Genomic DNA, 8,427 nt, shown 5'->3' on the forward strand with positions numbered 1-8,427 from the left:
CCTAATCTCTCACGCCCCGGATCCCGAGGAACGCTGCTGCTGCTGCCGTGCCAACGGCGAAGCCACGCGGACGTCCAGAATACTACCCACCTGCTCATCCGAGATCTAACCATCATCGCACCACATCGCTTTGACATTCTTCCTCCTCATCATCCTCCTTTCCCTCGAAGACTTCGGTTGGTTGGAACCGTCCACCGCATCAGAACAACATCAACAGGGTCGATGGGCAACACCTCCCTGGCACGTACGAAGTTGAAGACACGAGTCGAAGCAGTGAGACACGAGTCGAAGCAGTGAGGCCGTGGCCATGCAACCCACGTTGTGGACGGCGCAATAAACCCACCGTGGTCTGCGCCCCTTGCACGGAGCAGCAGGAGGAGGAGGAGGCGGGACTCTCACTCCGCTGAAGCCCTCTCGTCGTGGCCGGAAGCCAGAGCCGTCCCTAGGATACACAGCGACTGAGAGCGACCGCCCCGGGCCCCGTGGTTTGGGGGGACGGCACACGCTCCTTTCCAGCAGCAGCATACACCCGTGAGTCGTAGACTGCTCGACAATACAACTCAACTAAACTACGAAATAATTTGTGTTGTTTTACAAGGTAAGGCCCACTGAGCTGTATTAGCTCTTTTTTTCAGAAGCGACCTGGCCGTCACAAATGGCAGCTCAACGAAGTGGCTTATAGCAACGAGATACTCTAAATGCGCGTGTTTAGAAATGTGGAGGGAAAAACTGGAGGACCCAGAGGCAAAAAAACCGCGACCACGGGGAGAGAGAGAGACACCGCAAACTCAAAATATACAGCAGCAGGCGTCAGGGTCGGGATGGAACCCACGACCTCCTGTACACCAGGTGAGGGAGTTAACATCTCCTAGCCACCGTGATGATGATGAGAGAGAAACACTGCAAACTCCAAATATACAGCAGCAGGCGTCAGGGTCGGGATCGAACCCCCGACCTCCTGTACACCAGGCGAGGGAAATAACATCTCCTCGCCACATGCAAACTACAAATATACAGCAGCAGGCGTCAGGGTCGGGATGGAACCCACGACCTCCTGTACATCAGGCGAGGGAGTTCACATCAACTAGCCACATGCACGTGACCATACATAGCAGGCGTTACCAATTTTTTTTACAAAATCGTAAACAAACACAACATCCAGGTCCGATTCAGTACAGTACACAAAATCCGTAATCTAATCCCATCCGTAAAGGATGTCATTCCTGACATGCAATACCTTGGAGTCTACAAACTGAGTTGCATTTGTGGTGATTGTTACATTGGGGAAACGAAACGACACGTATCAGACCGTATTCGCGAGCACAAGGCAGATTTGAAACACGGCAGGTCTAACTCTTCCGCCGTGGCTGATCACTGCTACAACGCTGCGGGCTCTCATGATATTGTTTTCTCCGAGACCAAAGTGCTCTGCAAGCCGTCTGGCTACCATCAAAGGTTTGTTCATGAAGCCATCCAGATAGACAAACAGAGACGTAACTTCAACCGAGAAGAAGAATACAAACTGAGCAATCATTGGAAAGATGTTATTAACCAGGTGAAGACATTTAATTGTTCATAGTTGTCCCATCTTATTTATCGGATACCAGTCTATTTTACCGAGTTAATTGCATCGCCAGCGTTTAGCAGCGCTGCCATTTCGCTTTGGGTGCCCTCATTGGTTTTGGCTGCAGTTCGTAGCCGCTGCGTCGCTCTCTTTTATCATCTCTCGCTCACTCCGCCTCTCGCTCTTGGCCCCGCCGACTCCCCCCCACCCGCCCGCCCAGTTTCACGTTCCCAGTCCCGGGCGACCACGAGGCGCCCTCCCCCTCGCTCCTTATACCCCCCCTCTCCGTCCCCCCCCCAACCCCCTCCCCTCTCCGTCCCCCCCCAACCCCCCCCCCCTCTCCGTCCCCCCCCAACCCCCCCCCCTTTGACTTATATAGCCTCCTGGCATCTCCCCCACTTTAGTATAAATGTTCTTGCTGTGGTGTTCACACCTGATGATGATTGCGTGTGTTGCAATCGAAACGTCGTGATTTAATTTATGTATTTGTATTTATTATTTTCTTTACCCACGTGACTTTGCCGAAAGAACCAAGAGGATAGCGCAGACGATGTCGTGGTGACACCATCCGGAGGTGACGTGAGGTCATGGGGAGGAACTCTCATGTGGGGGGGCGGTGGGGGGGGGGGTAAGTTGAGGATGAGGAGGGGGGGGCTCGCTGTCACTCAGGGCCAGAATCAGAATCTGTATTGAGACTGCAGGAGGAATCCGATGAGCTATGAAGCTCTACTTCTTTGTTGTTGTGTCACAGATGTCCAGTAGAGGGCGGGAGTTTGCCGGAGAGCCCAATGCTGACGGGCGCAAACGCCCACGAGTCAAAGGTAATAAAAATAAATAAATAACGAGGACGTAACAAACCGCATGGAGGGCCCAAGTCACCGCGTGATTCACGTGGCCTCGCGTCCCTCGCTTCAAAGGCAAAAGCCACCACCACCCCCAAACCCCCCACACACCCCAACACCCCCACACCCCCACACCCCCCACACCCACACACCCCCACACACCCCCACACCCCCAAACCCCCCACACAACCCCAAACAACCCCCCAAACCCCCCACACACCCCCACACCCACACACCCCCCACACCCACACACCCCCCACACACCCCCACACCCCCAAACCGGTTACCAATTTTAACAAATCCTGTGGACACTCCGTGTCCGTGTGGCGTGCACGCGTACAAAGACAAAGCCCCCCCCCGCGTAGCCAACACATGTCCTCAGGGCAAGTGCTGTTTGCGAGCACATCTGATCCGGTCGCCTTTGTCTCCTCGGCGGCGATGTTTTCCACGTCGCGACCGGTTACTCGTTTAAGGCTGAGTCCACCTAGGGGAGACCCAGCCACCGGTTCAGATTCATCGTCACCAGCGGGTGTTTGGTGGCGGTGGCCGCGAGCGGGAATCGAACTCGGGTCGCAGGATTCCCGCACGCAGACACGCGGCACACGGCACGTGACGGAACATGACACATACATCACACATACATGACACAATACACGACACACACACATGGCACACCACACATGACAGGCACGGAGAGGACATGACACATACATGACACAGTACACCAGGCACACACGCCAGCACGACACGTGCGTGTGTGTGTGTGCCACGCACATTCTCCGCGCTTCACTCCACACGAGGTGGGGAGGAGGGGGGAGGGGGGAAGGGGGAGAGGGGGTACTCCCCCCGCCCCCCCGCCCCTCGCTTGTGCGTGAAAATGAATTAGCCGCGCCGTCAATAGGCGATCACTTATGCAAATGAGGCTCCCTGGGGGGGGAGGGGGGCGGTAGGGGGCGGGGCAGCTGTCACTCAGCGAGAGTCGTTATCGGGGGGCGTGGACCCGGGCTCGCTCCTGCAAATTGTGATTAAGAGCGATGCGGGGGGCGACTGACAGCATAACCCCCCCCTCACACCCCTCGCACCCCCTCCATGCCACCCACCCACACGCACCCCACCTACCCCCTCCATCCCTCCCCCCCTGGGACCCCCACCCACCCCCCCACGTCTCTAATCTAAGTGATAATTAATATTCATTCGCGGTCCATTTCGTCGAGGGCATCAGCGTCGGCGACTCCCCGCGGCTGCCAAGTTGGAGCCGCCTCGGGGACTCCACGCGACTCTCACGGGCGGGGGTTGTTGTGGTTGTTGTGGTGGTTGTGGTTGTTGTTGTGGTTGTGGTGATTGTGGTTGTTGTAGTTGTGGTTGTTGTGGTTGTGGTTGTTGTGGTGGTTGTGGTTGTTGTTGTGGTTGTTGTGGTGGTTGTGGTTGTTGTGGTTGTTGTGGTGGTTGTGGTTGTTGTGGTTGTTGTGGTGGTTGTGGTGGTTGTGGTGGTTGTGGTTGTGGTGGTTGTGGTTGTTGTTGTGGTTGTGGTTGTTGAGGTTGTGGTTGTTGTGGTGGTTGTGGTTGTTGTTGTGGTTGTTGTGGTGGTTGTGGTTGTTGTGGTTGTTGTGGTAAGGAGGTTGTGGTGGTTGTGGTTGAGGTGGTTGTGGTTGTCGTGGTTGCTGTGGTTGTTGTTGTTGAGGTTGCTGTGGTGGTTGTGGTTGTTGTTGTGGTGGTTGTGGTTGTTGTAGTTGTGGTTGTGGTGGTGGTTGTGGTTATTGTTGTGGTGGTTGTGGTTGTTGTGGTGGTTGTGGTTGTTGTGGTGGTTGTGGTTGTTGTTGTGGTTGTTGTGGTGGTTGTGGTTGTAGTTGTGGTTGCTGTGGTGGTTATGGTTGTTGTGGTTGATGTGGTTTTTTTCGTAGTTGTTGTGGTTGTTGTTGAGTTTGTTGTGGTTGCTATGGTTTTTGTGGTTGTTGTGGTTGCTATGGTTTTTGTGGTGGTTGTTTTGGTTGTTGCGGTTGTTGTGGTTGTTTTTGTGGTTGTTGTGGTTTTTGTTGTGGTTGTTGTACACATTCCATCACCCGTCACGTGTCCGTGTGGGAGTGTGATCGTCCCAGCGGCAATATTGGTTCAACACGAGCAAAGCGCTGCTGCACCCGTTTCAACATTCGTGTCTCATCAGCAGCAGCAGCCAGGGCCGCTTGACGTCACCATGGCGCCTGTGCCAGGCTAGGTGCACGTTGAGGCCGCGTGAGGTGTCAAACATCCGCTGGCAGGAGGTCACGGGACAGACCCAGCAGGTGCCACGGGGTCGACTGACCGAGATGATTCATTACTGGCCGATGCACCACCTGTGCCCCCTATTGTGCCCACTTGGTGTGCTTTATACACCCGGTGCTCCGCTCGTTGTTGTGAGCGTCGCCCTCCGTGGTTGCTGAGAGACACAGATGTACGTGGATGCACGTACATAAATACACTTACAAAGAGCCCCCGTATAGTCTTCAGACTTTCGGGGCAAGTGCTGTGAGCGAGCAGAACCTTTGAAGAAGGCCGGAACGGCACACGAAGTGGGTGGGGTGACCAGCAACTACGCTCGGCCGCCTTTGTCTCCCCAGTGGCGATGTTTTTTTACACACCGCACCAGGAACTCATTTGAGGCCGAGTCGACCTAAAGGAAGCCCAGGACCGATTCAGATCCTCGTCGCCGGTGTTGGCCGTGAGCGGGAATCGAACTCGAAGAGACACACGCCACATACACACAAAGGTGCTCGCGAACAGCAATCATCCGACCAGTATGTGTAGGCGATAGGGAGTCTTTGTCTCTCTGTACGTGAGTGAATGAGTCCTGTGCACGTCTGTTAGGATATGCGTGTATGTGACGCGCGTGGATGGGTGCGTAAATATGTGCGGAACGGTAGCGTAGCGGCTCGCGCTATGCTGCGCAACGAACTGGACCGACCCGGGTTCGATTCCCGCTCACGGCCAACACAAGTGATAATTATCTAAATCAGTCCTGGGTATCCCCTAGGTCGACTCAGCCTCAAATGAGTACTTGGTGCGATGTGTAAACATCGCCACTAGGGAGACAAAGGCGGCCGGGCGTGGCGTTGGCCACCCACCACCTCGCCGGCCTTCATAGATGTTCGCTTACAGCACTTGCCCCTACAGTCTGTTCAGGCTATACGGGTGATCTTTGTCTTTGTGTGCGTAAATATGCGTGTGTGTAGTTGTTCGCTAACAGCACTTGTCCCGACAGTCTATTAAGGCTATACCGGGGATCTTTGCCTTTGTTTGTGGGGAGCCGTGGCGCAGTGGTTAGCGCGATGCACTACGAACCCGGCGGCCCAAGTTCAATTCCCGCTCACGGTCAACACCAGCGACGATTAATCTAAACCGGACCTGGCCTCCCCTAAGTCCACTCAGCCTCAAATGCGTACCAGCTGCGGTGTGTAAACATCGCCACTGGGGAGACAAAGGCGGCCTGGGTGTTGTAGCTGCCCCCCCCCCTTATCCCAATGCTCTTGGTCTCGATAGGTGCTCGCTAACACGGCAATTGCCCCTCAGTCGGTTGAGGCTATACCGGGGGGGTGGGGGTGGCTCATTGTCTCTGTGGAGGTTATAGGACGCGGAGTTGTTGTGGGTGATGGGCGCGTGGCAGGCCGCGAGCTCCTCACAAAGACCTGAGACGTCGTGACGGACAGAGCCGGAACGAGCGCGCGGTGATAACCGCGTGGCCCAGCGCGCGTGTCCATCAACGCGCGCGTGTGTGTGTACGTGTGCTTGTAGTGTGTGTGTACATGTGCTTGTAGTGTGTGCACAGACTGTCCTACATGACATCATAGCAACAGTCTGGACCACTAGACGGGTTCCGCAGGATTGGAAGGATGCCCTGGTGGTCCTCCTCTTTAAGAATGGGGACCGCACAGACTGTAACAACTACAGGGGCATCTCACTCCTCAGTGTGCCGGGAAAGGTCCTGGCAAGGATTATTCAACATCGCCTTGCCAGGCACGCTGAGGAGCGGCTTGCGGAGCCCTAATGCGGTTTCAGGAAAGGGCGGTCCTGCACAGATGCCATATTTTCTATCCGTCTGCTACAGCAGAGGTGTAGGGAATTCCAACAAGACCTACATCTCTGCTTTATTGACCTGGTCAAGGCCTATGATACCATCAGTAGGCCTGAGCTCTGGATTGTTCTTCGTGCTTTTGGAATCCCTAACACCCTTCTCATGATCATTAAGAACCTTCATGATGGTGAGCGGACCCGGGTAAAAATACGTGGCCGGGAGTCGGAGCCATTCCCTGTTCACTTTGGGGTGCGACAGGGATGTCCTCTGCCTCCCACATTATTGAGCATCTATTTCGACCACGTAGTTCGTGAAGCCTTCAATAGCTGTACCGGAGGAATTCCCATCTGGTACAGATACAATGGGAGGCTGATCGATGCCCGGGTGCGGTCAAGGGATGGCTCCCTATTGCTCAACCACGTCATGTATGTCGATGATCTGGTAATTGCTGCTCACTCAGAGGAGGAGTTGGAGGCGCTGCTGCTGAACCTGGAGCTTGCGACTATGAGGTGGGGCCTTACCATTAGCCCCACCAAAACTAAGCACCTGCCTGGGTATTTTTGTACCATCGGACACTCCACCCCCACAACTCCCAATTGGTGATGGAGCAGTTGTAGAGAGAGTGGAGAGTTTCCCATATCTGGGCAGTGTGCTCATGACTGGCTCCGGTTTGACAGCAGAGGTCTCACTTCGAATCAGTTGAGCGGCATTATATTTGCAACGGTTGCGTAACGCTGTGTGGCAGCTACCGGGTCTGTCGCTCCGCACGAGGCTTCGACCGTCTGCTAAAGGCGAAACGGGGTTCTTTGTCTTTGATGGTGGTGCTGGGGAGAGCCTCTTCCATATCGAGGAGCCATCCCGGGAGCTGTCTCACTGCGGGTCCCCGGGGGAGGGGGCGATAGGGGGGCGGGCCGGCCCCCACCCCCGGCTCCCCGCGCAAATGGGAAGTTCATTTTGTCGCAGCCGTCACCCCCGTGACCCCACAACCCCTCCCCCTCCAGCGCGCAGTTCCCACATTCATTAGAGCGAGACCTGACCCTGGCCTCAACTCGAGCACTCACCCTGTCTCTAGCCCTGTCTTTAACTCTGTCTCTAACTCTAACCCTGTCTCTAGCTCTGTCTCTAACCCTGTCTCTAACGCTGTCTCTAACCCTGTCTCTAACCCTGTCTCTAACCCTGTCTCTAACCATGTCTCTAACCCTGTCTCTAACTCTGTCTCTAACCCTGACACTAACCCAGTCTCTAACCCTGTCTCTAACTCTGTCTCTAACCCTGTCTCTAACCATGTCTCTAACCCTGTCTCTAACTCTGTCTCTAACCCTGCCTCTAACCCTGCCTCTAACCCTGTCTCTAACCCTGACACTAACCCTGTCTCTAAATTTAACTCTAACCCTGTCTCTAACCCTGTCTCTAACCCTGCCTCTAACCCTGTCTCTAACCCTGACTCTAACCCTGTCTCTAACCCTGCCTCTAACCCTGTCTCTAACCCTGTCTCTAACCCTGACTCTAACCTCGTCTCTAAACCTGTCTCTAACTCTAACTCTAACCCTGTCTCTAACCCTGTCTCTAGCCCTGTCTCTAACCCTGTCTCTAACCCTGTCTCTAACCCTGTCTCTAACCCTGTCTCTAACCCTGACAATAATCCTGTCTCTAACCCTGACTCTAACCCTGTCTCTAACTCTAGCCCAGATTTGTGCATATGTTCCTTTAAAGGGGTCCACGCTTCGCAAGCACAGAGGAGCGGGGATAACTGTGGTCGAAAATACCCGGAGCTTTGTATGGAACGACAGGCCAAGGAGCTTACACACGGCAGCGTTACGCTGCTGATGGAAAGACAATGCCGTTCGATTGATTCGGAGTGAGACATCGGTTGCCAAATCTGAGGTAGTCATAAGCACACTGCACAGCCACAGAAACTTCTCCACTCTCTCCACGACTGTCCCATCACTCATAGGGGAGTTGAGGTGGTGGAGTAT

The sequence above is a fragment of the Lethenteron reissneri genome, chromosome 31 (genome assembly GCF_015708825.2).
Source record: "Lethenteron reissneri isolate LAM-NWPU_2019-01 chromosome 31, ASM1570882v1, whole genome shotgun sequence".
Taxonomy (NCBI): domain Eukaryota; kingdom Metazoa; phylum Chordata; class Hyperoartia; order Petromyzontiformes; family Petromyzontidae; genus Lethenteron; species Lethenteron reissneri.